The 15,429-nt window shown below is 50.6% G+C and overlaps 1 long non-coding RNA gene across 1 annotated transcript in view; it reads left to right on the plus strand.

The window, feature by feature from the left end:
• LOC142017433 (uncharacterized) overlaps nt 1-15,429 on the plus strand; it is a 68,203-nt gene that overhangs the window by 47,632 nt on the left and 5,142 nt on the right. Inside the window, exon 2 of the long non-coding RNA XR_012646525.1 lies at nt 4,164-4,236. This is a non-coding gene — a long non-coding RNA (uncharacterized LOC142017433). The remainder of the gene's footprint in view (nt 1-4,163; nt 4,237-15,429) is intronic.

A 15,429-nucleotide genomic window follows, 5' to 3' on the forward strand; every position in this document is an offset into this window, starting at 1 on the left:
GTTGGCTACTTTTGATCACTTTCCCCTCTTCTAAGTGCTCCAAAATGGATTCCTTGAGGATTCCCTCCATTATTTTCCCAGGGATTGAGGTAAGGCTGATGGGTCTATACTTCCCTGGATTGTCCTTCTTTCCTTTTTTAAAGATGAGCACTACATTTGCCTTCTTCCAGTCATCCGGTATCTCCCCCGATCTCCACGAGTCTTCAAGGATAATGGCCAAAGGTTCAGCAATGACCTCTGCCAATTCCCTCAGTACCATTGGGTGCATTAAATCCAGACCCATGGACTTGTGCACATCTAGTTTTTCTAGATAGCTCAGAACTTGCTCCTTCCCCACAGACGGCTGCCCTCCACCTTCCCGTACTGCATTGTCTAGGACTGTCATGGGGAAGTTGACTCTGTCCGTGAAGACTGTGGCAAAAAAAGCATTGAGTACTTCACCTTCTCCTACATATCTGTCACTAGGTTACCTCCCCCATCCAGTAACAGCCCCACACCTTCTCTGATAACCCGTTTATTGTTAATATGCCTTTAGAAACCCTTCTTGTTAATCTTCGCATCCCTTGCCAGCTGCAGTTCCAATTGTGCTTTCGCTTTCCTGATTACTGCCAGGCATTCTCCAGCTGTATGTTTATACTCCTCCTTAGTCAGCTGTCCTCCTTTCCATTTCTCGTATGCATCCTTTTTGAATTTACGCTGACTAAGGATTTCCCCGTTAACCCAGGCCGGTTGCCTACCATCTTTGCATTTCTTACTATGCAGTGGGATGGTTTGCTCCTGTGCCTTCAGTAAGACTTGTTTAAAATACTGCCAGTTCTCTTCAACTCTTTTCCCCTTCATCTTCGTTTCCCAAGGGATCCTGCTCATCTGTTCTCTCAGGGAGTCAAAGTCTGCTCTCCTGAAATAAAGGGTCTGTGTGTTACTGCTCACCTTTGTTCCTTTTGTCCGGATCCTGAAACCTACAATCTCATGGTCGCTGCAGCCCAGGTTCTCTCCCACTTCTATCTCTTCTACTAGTTCTTCCCTGTTTGTGAGCAGCAGGTCAAGTTGAGCATGGCCCATGGTCGGTTCCTTCAGCACTTGTACCAAGAAGTTATCCCCAACATTGTCCAAAAACTTCCTGGATTGTCTGTCTGCTGATGTATTGATCTCCCAACAAATCTCCAGATGATTAAAGTCTCCCATGAGCACCAGGGTCTGTGATTTGGAAGCTTCACTTAGCTACCTGAAGAAAGCCTCATCTATCGCCTCTCCCTGATCTGATAGTCTATAGTAGACACCAACTACAACATCACCTCTGTTACTTCCACCTCTAAGTTTAACCCAAAGACACTCAACTGGATTTTCTCCTTCCCCAAACTGGAGCTCTGAGCAATCATACTGCTCCCTCGCATAGAGAGCAACTCCTCCTCCTTTTCTCCCGTCTGTCCTTTTATAACCTTCCATGACCGTGCTCCAGTTATGCTAATCGTCCCACCACTCCGTTATTCCAACCACCTCATACTTGTATGACCGTGCCAGGACCTCTAATTCGTCCTGTTTGTTCCCTAGGCTTCTGGCATTAGTGTACGAGCATCTTAGAGAAGGGGTCAATTGTCCCACTTTCTCCTCTTCACCCAGGAAACCCACTTGATTGTTGCCTCCTCCTTCCTCACAGTCATAACCACCTGTTATCTCTTTTTCATGAGATGTCAGGTTTGGGAGGTAAAGTTCATGGAGTTATTGTGATACAATTACATTTCTCTGTGACAACTTATTTTGAACAGTCTAACACTTTGAACTAGAATGACGCAAAACTAACATGGTACTTGGATTAAAAACTAGCTAACCAATCAGTCAAAAAACCCAATGTTGCAATGAGACTGTTGTGCGTAAGATCACAGGAGGTAAATTGTTCCACTCTGCTTGGCACTTGTAATGCATTAGCTGGAGTATCATGTCCAAGTTTGGGACCCATCCCTTATATTCCATTGCGTGTAAGCATGTGGTCCTTGTACCTGTAGCCAGAGAAATTTGAAAGCAGTGTTCACTTGTCCACACAAATACCCTTGCTCTTCTTGTGCCTCCAACTGATGATATAAAAGGCAGAATGGCCTAGCCACTTCCAGTTCCTTCTCTACTTTAAATCCAAGAATGAGGCAATGAAGAGGGAAAGGATAGAATGTTGTGGAACACAGATAGGGACCATGCAGCTCAAAGAACACCACTGAGTATATGATAACTTTCTCTTCTTTTCTGAGGTATTGTCCCTATATGTACTCCACTGTGGGGACTGACAAGCAGGAGGAAGATGTTAGGATGCAAGAGATGGATCACTGTTTCATGGGATGCATCAGTGGAGGAGTCCCGTACTAGGGCACATTGCCTGGCCAATGTGTGGATGGAAGTCCGTATAGCTGCTTTGCAAATGTACAGTTGGAGGTACTTCTTGAAACAATGCTATTGACATTGCTTGTGCTCTTGTAATATGAGTCCTCATTCCATGCATGGGCTAGAGATGACATAGTGGAGAGCAGAGGAAAATACAGCATGTATGAGATTATTTGAGCGAACGGCCCTGGATTCTCTCTGCTATGGAAGTGAACAGCCTGGGAGATTTTCCGATTGGTGCTCTCCTTTGTAGGTAATGGGCTCAGGCTCTCCTCACATCAAAGGAAGTCTCCTCTCCTCTTCAGATGCATGTGGTTTCATAAAAAGCACAGATAAATAGACTAACTGGATTTGGTGACCCCCAAAAACAGGTTTTGGGAGGTGGGCATAATAGTACTGGGGTTGCAAATACAATAAAATGTCTCTATGGAATAGAGGGGCTCAAAGGTATTTACAGGTGCTTAATGGTGTTCCAAGGATCTCCACTGCTGTAATGATTAATAATCTTTGAATTTATTGATGTGAGAAACCAAAAACTCTAATTTAACCACAAATCCCTTTATTAAATCTCAAGGTCAACTGGTAGTGTTATAATTACTCTAAACATGCTTAAAAACTCTGATTAACAAAACAAAAAGCAGTCAAGTAGCACTTTAAAGACTAGCAAAATAGTTTATTAGGTGAGCTTTCGTGGGACAGACCCACTTCTTCAGACCATAGCCAGACCAGAACAGACTCAATATTTAAGGCACAGAGAACCAAAAACAGTAAGCAAGGAGGACAAATCAGAGAAAGATAATCAAGGTGAGCAAATCAGAGAGCGGACGGGTGTGGGGGGGAAGGTCAAGAATTAGATTGAGCCAAGTATAAGCACACTGCTCCCTTGCATACAGGGCAACTCCTCCCCCTTTTCTCCCGTCTGTCCTTTTATAACCTTCCATGACCGTGCTCCAGTTATGCTAATCGTCCCACCACTCCGTTATTCCAACCACCTCATACTTCTCTGACCGTGCCAGGACCTCTAATTCGTCCTGTTTGTTCCCCAGGCTTCTGGCATTAGTGTACGAGCATCTTAGAGAAGGGGCCTACTTGGCTGAATCTAATTCTTGACCTCCCCCCCCCACCCCTCCGCTCTCTGATTTGCTCACCTTGATTATCTTTCTCTGACTTGTCCTCCTTGCTTACTGTTTTTGGTTCTCTGTGCCTTAAATATTGAGTCTGTTCTGGTCTGGCTATGGTCTGAAGAAGTGGGGCTGTCCCACGAAAGCTCACCTAGTAAACTATTTTGCTAGTCTTTAAAGTGCTACTTGACTGCTTTTTGTTTTGATAGTGTATAGACTAGGACGGCTTCCTCTCTGTTACTATTCTGATTAACAAGCAATGCATTCAAACAGTAACAAAACAAGTATAAGATCTGATCACGATACTTACAAATGGGTTAGAACACAGGGGTGCTTTCACCCATATTGGTTGGCTCCAGCTTGGTCAGGCAGGTATTCGCAATGAACCCTTTAAGTGTTTACTTTTTATACCTTTAACAAACAAGTGATGTCACTGCCAATTACTGACCTAAGGAAAAAAACAATCGGAGACAGTTCAACCTTATTTCCAGCCTCACTCCAGAGAATATTTACAGTGTTCTTTTTTCCCAAGGCCTCTCCTATCTTCCTCCTTGCAATCCAACCATTTTACTATTGCAGTTGGGTTCACACAGGCTTTAAGACTGGTGTATGGGTTGGTGAAGGGTCACATTGGCTCTTTTAAAGACATTCTCTTTGTTTTATTTAAGTCAGGTAGCTCCCACTCATAGTTGACAGCAAAGCAACTCCTGAGACTGACTATCAGCCCATGTTGACTCCCTGCAAGGTAAGCTGCCAAAAGGCTGATGCGTTTGCTAAAGCACTAATTCAGTGGACTACTTCTGCACATAAGGAGATGGATCTCACCGCTCCCTGCTTGTTGATGTACAAGATGACTGTCATATTGTTTGACATTACCAAGATGCAGTGACATTGTATGAAAAGGAGAAAAGGCTTTGCAAGCCTCTCAGATTACCCACAGTTCCAGAATGCCCATATACATCTTGGTCTCTTGCGATGGCCAAGTGCCCAGTGCTGTGTGACTGTCCATGTGGGCTCCCCAGTCTAAGGGGGTGGCATCTGTAATGCTCACTCTGTCTCTCATAAGGGGGAAAGGAAAGGAACACCTACACATGTGTGGAGAAAATTCTTCCACCATAGTAGAGATAATTACTGCAGAGGGAACTGTTACTCTTGTGTTCGTGGGCTGTTTGATGGGAACATTGCCTGAAGCCATGCCTGGGGGCAATGAAGGTGAAGCCTGTCAAATGATGTGATGTAAGTGCACAAAGCCATATGTCCCAAGAAAGAGAGACATTTTTGTTGCTGTTCAAGGGTCATTTGAGACCTGATTTATTAGTTCATTCATTGATTGGCACCTGTCCATTGACAGGTAATCCCTTGCCATGACTGAGTTTGGGGACACCGTGATGATGCCTAAACTCTATACTAGAGTGAGGCCAGCAGACCCTGCCTTCAAAATACTCCAACTCTACATACCCACAGAGGAATATGCAGAAGGGTCCACATTCAAAGAAGAATATGTTGTTATTGGATGGAAGAGTACAAGAAAACAATGGGACAACACCAATCAGCATGCTGGATAGTGTTTTTAGCAACAGCCTAACGCTAGTCAATTTTTGTAAGCACCATAGTAAAGGAGAGTTTTAAGGAAAGATTAAAAGGAGGATAATAAGGAAGCTTTGCTGATGTTTAGAGAGATCCTCCTAAGCCCGAGGGGCAGCACAGGAGAAAGCATGAACAGGGTTGTTTGATAAAGTAGCAAGTAGGAGAGGCAGGCTGATACCACTGACTGGTAAGAGCTGGGAGTTGATATCACAAGAATGAAGGAGAGATGACAGGCAGCGAAAGTGAAGACAAGCAGCATCTGCCTTTGTGATAGACAAGTGGGAACTAATGTAGAGATGCAAAATGAAGGGTCATGTGGCGAAAAAACAGGCTAGGAAAAAGAGAAGTTACTCACCTGTGTAGTAACGATGGTTCTTCGAGATGTGTCCCCGTGGGTGCTCCACAGTAGATGTCGGGCTCGCCCCGGTGCCGCAGCTCGGAAAATCTTCACCAGTCTCCGTCGGGTCGCGCATGCGCCGATGCGCGTCGGCTCTTCACACGCTTACAGTCACGTGCGCGATCCGGTCCCCGCCAGTTCCTGAGCAACCGCTCCGGATGCCCCTGAAAACACACAAACAGAGCTCCGAAGTGGGGAGGAACGGGTGGGTAGTGGAGCACCCACGGGGACACATCTCAAAGAACCATCATTACTACACAGGTGAGTAACTTCTCTTTCTTCTTCGAGTGGTCCCCGTGGGTGCTCCACAGTAGGTGACTACCCAGCAGTAACCCCCCCCGAAAAAGGAGGTGGGTACCCGATTTATGCGCAGCTTGCCCGTGAAAGGACTGCTGTCAACAGGCGTGTATCCTCATCAAGCATCCCGTGCATGGCGTAGTGCTTGGCGAAGGTGTCATAGGAAGACCACGTCGCCGCTCTGCAGATATCTCTCAGCGCGATGCCTTTGAAGAAGGCCATTGACGCCGCCATCGCCCTAGTAGAGTGGGCTCTTGGTGGAACTGGCAGAGGAGTCTTGCAAATCTCGTAACACAGTCTTATGCAAGACACAATGTGATTTGAAATCCTCTGTGAAAGAAAGGTTACTCACCGTGGTAACGGTGGTTCTTTGAGATGTGTCCCCGTGGGTGCTCCACATTAGGTGTCGGGCTCGCCCGGCGCCGCAGATCGGATCTTCCAAGCAGTTTCTGCCGGACCGCGCATGCGCTGGTGCGCGCCGCTCCCTTGCGCGCTCCTGGCCACGTGCGCGATCTGGTCCCTGCCAGTTCCTTGACCAGCCACCTCGGATGCTCCTGCAAAACACTAAACAGAGATCCGAAGCGGGGAGGATGGGCAGGTAGTGGAGCACCCACGGGGACACATCTCGAAGAACCACCGTTACTACGGTGAGTAACTTTTCTTTCTTCTTCGAGTGTCCCCGGGGGTGCTCCACAGTAGGTGACTACCCAGCAGTAACCCAAGATAGGAGGTGGGTAATCGGATCATGTACAGCTTGTCCCCGAGAGGACCGCTGTCGAGAGCTGGGTATCCTCTTGGAATACCCTGTGAAGGGCGTAGTGCTTGGCGAAGGTGTCATAGGATGACCAGGTTGCCGCTCTGCAAATGTCCTTTAGCGCAACGCCCTTGAAAAAGGCTGTTGATGCCGCCACCGCCCTAGTGGAGTGAGCCCTGGGCGGGGCCAGTAAAGGAGTCTTCTTGAGTTCGTAGCACATTTTTATGCAGGATACGATGTGCTTCAAGATTCTCTGCGAAGAGAGACCTTCTCCTTTTGATTTGGGAGCAAGAGAGACCAGCAGTCTATCCGTTTTCCGGATGGGCTTGGTCCTGTCTATATAGAAGGCCAGCGCCCTCCTCACGTCCAGGAGGTGTAGGCGCGCCTCTTCGTTAGAGTTATGAGGCTTTGGATAAAACGAGGGGAAAACAATAGGTTCGTTAATATGAAACTCTGAAGAAACCTTAGGAACAAAGGCTGGATGCAGCCGTAGAGTCACCGCCTCCTTGGAAAAAACAGTGCAGGGTAGCGTTGCCATAACTGCCGCAAGCTCGCTCACCCTGCGAGCTGAGGTGATTGCGAGAAGGAAGGTCGTCTTTATCGTAAGGAGGCGGAGGGAAACCGTGGCTAAAGGCTCGAACGGTGGTCCCGTTAGCGCATTAAGCACCAGGTCCAAGTTCCACGAAGGTGGAAGCGGTTTCCGAGGGGCGTATAGGTTTACCAACCCTTTCAGGAACCTGGTAACCATGGGATGGGCGAACACCGTGTGCCCTTCCTCTTCGGGTCTGAACGCCAAAATGGCAGCAAGGTGGACCTTTAATGAGGATAGTGAGAGTCCTCCTCTCTTGAGGTCCAGTAAATACTCTAATATTACAGGTATAGGCACCGAAAGGGGGGCTAGCTGTTTGGTAGAACACCATGCCATGAAGCGAGTCCATTTCTGCTTGTAGGTCTTCCTGGTGGAAGTCCTTCTGCTACTTTCTAGGACTTGTTGCACGTCCTCCGTACATGTGCTCTCTAGCGAGCTGAGCCATGGATTAACCACGCTTGTAGTCACAGGCCTTGGGGGTGCGGATGCACTATGGACCCCTGGGCTTGCGTGAGCAGATCCGGCGCCACCGGAAGGGGCATCGGTGGACGGTCCGACATGCGCAGGAGTAGGGGGAACTATTGCTGTCGATCCCACGTTGGGACTATCAGGATCATTCGGGCTCCTTCCCTCCCGGCTTTCTGCAAGACTTTGTGGATCAGCACTGTGGGAGGAAAAGCGTAAAGCAGGGGGCCCCTCCAGGAGATCGCAAATGCGTCCCTCAGGGACCCCCGTCCCAGTCCTGCCCTGGAGCAGAATCGTGGGCACTTCTTGTTGTGTTGAGTGGCAAACAGGTCTATCTGGGGAAAACCCCATGCGTGAAAAATCAGTCGTAGCAGATCGGGACGGATCTGCCACTCGTGCATGAGTGCGAAACGCCTGCTCAGCTGGTCTGCCTTCACATTGTGAGTGCCTGGTAAGTACGAGGCTTTCAAAGTTATATTGTTGGCGATGCACCAGTTCCACAACTGGACTGCTTCCACACATAAGGCACGGGACCGAGCTCCTCCTTGCCGATTTATATAAAACATGGTGGAGGTATTGTCTGTACTGATCCCGACTACTTTGCCTTGTATATGGTCTCAAAAGTGTCTGCAGGCATTGAACACTGCTCTGAGCTCCAGTATATTTATGTGCAGTGACTGTTCCATGGAGGACCACAGTCCTTGCGTCACCTCTTCGCCCATGTGTGCTCCCCACCCTATGTAGGAGGCATCTGTAGGAAGAAAAACCGATATTTGTGGTTGGTGGAGGGTACCCCTGTTAGCATGTTCTTGGGGTTTACCCACCATTGCAGGGATCTGTGCACCTCTGTTGTGGGCGACACCACCCTGTGAACGGTGTATGCTGCCGGTTTGTATACGCTTGCCAGCCAGTGCTGCATGCTGCGCATGTGTAACCTGGCGTTCTGTACTACGAACATCGCTGCTGCCATGTGGCCCAGCAGCTGTAAGCACGTCAGAACCGGCACCGTAGGCTGAAGGTGATGACTTGCAAGAGGGATCCGATGGCCCGAAAGCGTGTCTCTGGTAGATACACTCTCGCTGTAATAGAATTTATGCGTGCCCCTATGAACTCTATGTCCTGTGTGGGGTCAATCTTTGATTTTGCCAGATTGATAACCAGGCCGAGCGAAGAGAACGTGCCTGCTGTGACACGTATCATGCGTAGTACCTCTTCCTTCGAGGCCCCTTTGAGTAGGCAGTCGTCCAGATACGGGAATATAAATACCCCGTCTGTGCAGGTAGGCTGACACCACTGCCAAGGTCTTGGTGAAGACTCTGGGGGCCGAGGAGAGGCCAAACGGTAGGACCTTGTATTGAAAATGTTCTTTGCCTACCATGAACCAGAGGAATCATCGGTGAGCCGGATGGATAGTTATGTGAAAATACGCGTCTTGTAAGTCGAGGGCTGCGAACCAGTCTCCATCGTCCAGTGCCGTAAGGATGGAGGCGATTGTGATCATCCGAAAGCGTTGCTTGCGCAGGTACCGGTTGAGGCCTCGAAGATCTAAGATGGGCCTCCAGCCTCCTGTCTTTTTCTCCGTGAGGAAGTACCTCGAGTAGAACCCTTTCCCTTGCAGTTGCTCCGGCACTCTTTCCACTGCCCCTATGAGCATGAGATGGTCTACCTCCTGCTTGAGCCTCGCTACGTGGGAGGCCTCCTGGAGGTGGGGCCTGGGTGGAGATCGTGGCGGTGGGAGCGACTGGAAGGGGATGGCGTAACCCATGGCTATGATCTCCAGCACCCATTTGTCTGTGGTGATCCTTCGCCACTGGTCGTAGAATGGTCGGAGGCGATGGTGGAATAACCGCTTCGGATGACCTTGTGCGATGGTAGTGATGGCGCAGCCCTGGATCTGTGTGTCAAACTTGTGGCCTTTGGCCCTGCCCCGAGGACGCATGGCTCTGTTGGGAACGTCACCTGGGAGTTCTGTACTGCTGGTGCTGTTGATGTCGCCCTTGCTCGTAACCCCTGTGGTACTGGGGACGCTGTGGCTGCTACTGGTACCGTCTTTGTTGAGGGGAGTACTTTTTCTTTCTGTATGGAGGGATGTAAATCCCCAGGGTCCTAAGGGTGGCTCTTGAATCTTTACTGGAATGAAGGACCGAGTCAGTTGATTCAGCAAACAGCTTCTGCGAGTCGAAGGGAAGATCGATGATCTTTGCCTGCAGATCCCTTGGTATACCCGAAGTCTGGAGCCAGGACTCGCTTCGCATCACCACTGCCGTAGCTGTGGAGCATGCTGCCGTGTCCGCAACATCCAGGGCGATCTGAACTCCCGTCCTCGAGGCCGCGTAGCCTTCTTGCACGATGGCCTTGAGCACCGGTTTCTTGTCCTCTGGAAGCGAGTCCATGAGGGAGGTTAACCTAGCGTAGTTGTCGAAATTGTGGTTCCTTAGATGCGCTGCGTAATTTGCCATTCGCAACAGTAGTGTGGAGGAGAAGTAGACCTTTCTGCCGAACAGCTCTAGCTTCTTGGCATCTTTGTCTGCTCCCCCTGTCTTGAATTGAGATGTCTTTGATCTTTGTTGCGACGACTCTACCACCAAGGAATTTGGTTGTAGGTGGCTGAACAGGAACTCCATGCCCTTCGCCGGCACAAAGTATTTCTTGTCTGCTCTCTTGTGGACAGGCGGAATAGTCGCAGGGGTCTGCCATATCGTAGTGGCGGACTCCAAGATTGCTTCGTCAAGCGGTATTGCTATTTTGGAGGAGGCCGGAGGTCTCAGATTTTTGAGGAGCTTATGGTGTTTCTCTTGCACCTCTGCTGTCTGGATGCCTTGCGTGAAGGCCACCCTTTTAAATAGCTCTTGAAACTGTTTGAGATCGTCCGGAGGATGGACGTCTCCTGGGGCCGTAGCCTCGTCCGGGGAGGAGAGCGAGGAACCACTAGGATACGCCTCTCTGGACCCTTCCGGTTCCTGTTGGCGATGGTACATCCACTCGCTGGAAGCTTGCGAGGGAAAATCTCAGGGTTCCATAACCAGTTCCCCCTGAGATACTTGAGTCTCTGTCCCCATTCGCGATTGCCCTTGGGGATACGGGACCGTCTGTGGGGATCTTTCCCTGGTAGAATGCCGGTGGTGTCTATGCCCCGCGTGATAGGGACGACCACGGCAGCGTGGGCACTGTTCTTGGGAAGGTGACCTGGACCACTCCCTTGGTGTGTACCCCCTGCGTCTGGGGGAGCGAGATCGTCGAGAGACATGAGACACTGGAGAGAGCGATTTGTGATAGTACTCCAGCGGCTCAAACCCCAAGAAGGGTGAGGGTGGTCCCAGCCAGGGCGAGGCTGGTTGTAAAAATGGAGACGGGGGCTCCGCGTAGGCTAGGGGGGACCCCTGCCTTCTAGTTGGAGTCCGCAGCATGAGCGGAGGGCTGAGAGAAAGCAACTGTGCAGCCCTGTCTGAAGAGGGGCTGCGGTGCCTTGTTTTCTGTGCAGGCTTCCCCCTCCCTTGAGGGGGTGGCTCTGCCCCTTGACGTGCAGGGGATCTCGGCCCCGTCCGCACCGCGCTCGGCACGCTCTTGGGTGGTGCCGCATGGGCGGTGTCCTCCGGTGCCTGCAGGCTGCGTGCCTGCACGCTCTGCACTGCCGGTTCCCCGGGGGTTGGTGCCGCTGCCTGCGGTGCCGCCGGTACCGGCGCTTGTTTAGCCGCCGCCCTGCCTGCAGTGCGGGGCGGCTGTTTGATCATCGGAGGCTGAGCTGCCTCCATGTGGCTCTCCGTGCCACCGCCGATCAGCTGTTGCTGCGGCTGGGGGCTGTGCGCTCCTCCCGTCCCGCTCGCTGTTGCTGCCGGCAGGGATCGGGCTGGGGAGACTTTCCTCCGTTTTTGCGCTGATGGGGTGAGGGAGGCGGCTTTCCTTTTATGGGCCCCGGAGGGTCCCTCCTGCTGCGGCCGTTCCGGCACGTCTGGCTGGAGGGCCTTGTCGAATAGCAGCATTTTAAGCCACATCTCCCTGTCCTTCCTTGCTCTGGCTGTTAATTTTGCACAGAAGGAGCATTTCTGCGTGACATGGGACTCCCCAAGGCACCTTATACAGTGACTGTGCCCATCAGACGCTGGCATTGCCTCTCGGCAAGACTCACATTTCTTGAATCCTGAAGAGGACATTGTTGGTGAGTCTTTTAGTTGTTAATGGGGTACTTAGCACCTTCTCTGTGCTGCTTTCCCCCTCTCGGATAGCCTGCCGCGGCAGGAGGGCTAATGGCCCTAGGCTCCTGGCCTCCGGTGCTCCGCTTGTTACTAGGACTGGACTGAATGCCGTCCCACTTGTTGTTTCTTGTTTTTTTTTGTTTTTGTTTTTTGAAAATAACAACTGGCTAACTTAACAATAGACTAAGAACTTGAAAACTTTAAAGAAAACAGCTAAAAAACATGGAATACGCTAACTTGGCCGTAGCCTAGTCGGATTCCGTCTGCAGCCGACAGCGGTTAAGAGGAACTGGTGGGGACTGGATCGCGCACGTGGCCAGGAGCGCGCAAGGGAGCGGCGCACACCGGCGCATGCGCGGTCCGGCAGAAACTGCTTGGAAGATCCGATCTGCGGCGCCGGGCGAGCCCGACACCTAATGTGGAGCACCCACGGGGACACTCGAAGAAGAAGATAGCGCTTCTCCTTTTGACCTGGATGCAATGGACACCAGGAGTCTGTCCGTTTTCCGGAAAGGTTTAGTTCTATCGATGTAGAAGGCCAGTGCCCTTCTTACGTCAAGTAAGTGCAACTGTGCCTCTTCATTTGAGTTGTGAGGCTTAGGATAGAACGAGGGCAGCACTATTGGTTCGTTGATATGAAAGTCCGAAGAGACCTTCGGAACGAAGGCTGGGTGTAATCGTAAGACCACCGCTTCTTTTGAGAAGATCGTGCAGGGTGGTGTGGACATTATGGCTGCGAGCTGACTCTGCGAGCTGACGTGATTGCCAGGAGGAAAGTCGTTTTAATAGTAAGTAGTCAAAGGGGGACCGTAGCCAATGGTTCAAAGGGCGGTCCCGAGAGGGTGTGTAGAACTAGGTCTAAACTCCATGACGGCGGTATTGGTTTCCGAGGGGGGTACAGATTCACCAACCCCTTTAGGAAATGCAAGACAACAGGATGGGCAAATGTGGTTGATCCATCCTCTTCATGCCGAAACGCTGATATAGCCGCCAGATGCACCTTTATAGAGGATAGGGGAAGTCCGTTTTGTTTGAGTTGTAGCAAATAATCCAGAATCGTAGGTATGGTGGCGTCCTGGGGTATTAGTTGCCTGGAGGAACACCATTCGGAAAAACGCAACCATTTGTGCTGATAAGTCTTCCTGGTGGAAGTTCTCCGACTACATTCAAGGACTTGTTGTACTCCCTCTGAGCATGTAGTCTCTAAGGCGCTTAGCCATGGATTAGCCATGCTTGTAGCCAAAGTCTCTTCGGGTGCAGATGCAGTATTGACCCCCGAGCCTGAGCGAGAATGTCCGGTACTGTTGGTAGGGGAAATGGCCAATGTTGAGCCATGCGCAAGAGCAATGGGAACCACTGTTGCCGGTCCCAGGTTGGGACTATGAGTATCATGCGTGCTTTCTCCCTTCTGGCCTTCTCCAAGACCTTGTGTGTAAGTGTCGTGGGAGGGAACGCATAAAGTAGAGGGCCCTTCCATGGGATCATGAAGGCGTCCCCCAAAGACTCCTGTCCCATGCCCACTCTGGAGCAGTATTGGGGACATTTCTTGTTTTCTCGGGTGGCGAACAAGTCGATTTGGGGAAAACCCCATCGGCGGAACACCTGGTGAAGTAGGTCTGAACGGATCTGCCACTCGTGAGTGGGCGCAAAGTGTCTGCTGAGTTGGTCCACCTTGACGTTGTGGACCCCCAGTAGGTATGAAGCCTTTATGATTTTATTGTTGGCGATGCACCAGTTCCAGAGTTGGACTGCCTCCGCACGAAGCGTACGAGACCTGGCTCCCCCGTCGGTTTATATAAAACATGGTGGTGGTGGTGTTGGTATTCACGCCGACTATTTTTCCGCGCAGATAATTGTGAAAATGCCTGCACGCATTGAACACTGCCCTGAGCTCTAATATGTTTATGTGCAGTGTCTTCTCTGCGGGGGACCATAATCCTTGAGTGGTTTTGTTGTCCATGTGAGCCCCCCATCCCATATGGGAGGCATCTGTTGTAATGAACACAGTAATTTGCGGTTGGCGGAAGGGCACCCCTGTTAGGAGATTCTTGGGGTTTCCCCACCATGTTAGCGAGCTTCGTGCCTCTGTTGTAAGTAACACCCTCTTGTGGACGGTGTGGATTGAGGGTTTGTATACGGTTGCCAACCAATGCTGCAATCCTCGCATATGCAGCCTGGCGTTTTGCACCACAAACGTGGTGGTTGCCATATGCCCCAACAGTTGTAAGCACGTGAGAACTGGAACAGTGGGGCTGTACATTAGTAGTTGTACGAGAGATTCGATGGCATGAAAACGAGCCTCGGGTAAATACGCCCTTGATGTGACTGAGTCTATCCGAGCCCCTATAAACTCTATATTTTTCGTGGGGTCGGTCTTTGACTTTGAGAAATTGATGATGAGGCCCAGTGAGGTAAATGTTTTTGTGGTGATGTGTATCATCCGTAATACCTCCGCCCGGGAAGTTCCCTTTAGCAGGCAATTGTCCAGGTACGGGAAAATGAAAACTCCCTGTCTGTGTAGGTATGCTGACACCACCGCTAAGGTCTTGGTGAAGACTCTGGGTGCTGAAGAGAGTCCGAATGGGAGGACTCTACTGGAAATTATCTATGCCCACAAGAAACCGGAGGAAACGCCTGTGGGTTGGATGAATCGAGGGCTGCAAACCAATCGCCATGGTCTAGTGCCGTGATTATTGAAGCCATCGTAGTCATTTTGAAGCGCTGTTTGCGTAGGTACTGGTTCAGTGCGCGTAGATCCAAAATGGGTCTCCACCCTCCTGTGTTCTTTTCCGTCAGGAAATACCTGGAGTAGAACCCTTTGCCTTGAAATTGTTCCAGTACTTTCTCCACCGCCCCTATGAATAGGAGGTGGTCCACCTCCCGCCTTAATTCCGGTAGGTGAGAAGGGTCTCTGAGAAGGGGTGCGGTGGGAGGATTTGGTGGAGGTAAAGACTGGAAGGGGATCGTGTATCCCGTGTTTACAATCTCCAATACCCACTTGTCCGATGTGATGCTTTTCCATTGTGGGTAAAATGGCTTGAGTCGGTGATGGAACACGTACTGAGATTGCCACTGAGGTACGGTCTTGGCTTCGCGGCCCTCGACATACCCGTCAAACTTGCTGTCTTGCACTTTGCCCTGTGGAGGCGTTGCCCTGCTGAGGCCGGCACCTAGGGCCCTTATAATGTGTTTGTTGATGACGTCCCTGATCATACCCCCGTTGAAATTGGGTATGTTGCTGTTGGTAACCATAACGGCGTTGCTGAGGATAAAATTTCTTCCTTCTGAACGGTGGGGTATATATCCCCAAAGTCTGAAGTGTCGCTCTGGAATCTTTGCTCGAGTGTAGGACTGAGTCGGTCGATTCAGCAAACAATTTTATTTTGTCGAAGGGGAGGTCTGCAATTTTGACCTGTAACTCCTTTGGAATGCCGGATGTGTGAAGTCATGACTCTCTCCGCATTACCACTGCAGTGGCCACGGCGTGGGCCGCTGTGTCTGCCACATTCAGTGCAATCTGCACGCCCGCTCGAGAAGCCGCGTAGCCCTCTTGCACAATTGCCTTAAGAATTGGCCTTTTATCCTCCGGAAGGAAGTCCATGAGGGCAGTAAGCTTGGAATAGTTGTCGAAATTGTGATTCGACAAATGAGCGGCA

Source organism: Carettochelys insculpta, chromosome 9 (genome assembly GCF_033958435.1).
Source record: "Carettochelys insculpta isolate YL-2023 chromosome 9, ASM3395843v1, whole genome shotgun sequence".
In the NCBI taxonomy this organism is placed as follows: domain Eukaryota; kingdom Metazoa; phylum Chordata; order Testudines; family Carettochelyidae; genus Carettochelys; species Carettochelys insculpta.